Below are 219 nucleotides of genomic sequence, written 5' to 3' on the forward strand. Positions count from 1 at the left end.
CGGGAGCAAAGAATTTGGAAACTTGGACAAGAAATTGACATCAAGACTGCGCGCAATTGCACCGCTACTCGTTGAATAACGGCTTGCTATATTATAGAACCGATTCAACGGATACACCACGAATTGTGGTTCCTCATGATGAGGATTTGAAATACCACATTCTCTATGAGGCACACGACACGCCACTCAGTGGTCATCTCGGTCGTGAGAAAACGTACA

Source organism: Plasmopara halstedii (assembly GCF_900000015.1).
Source record: "Plasmopara halstedii genome assembly, contig: Scaffold_444, whole genome shotgun sequence".
Taxonomy (NCBI): domain Eukaryota; phylum Oomycota; class Peronosporomycetes; order Peronosporales; family Peronosporaceae; genus Plasmopara; species Plasmopara halstedii.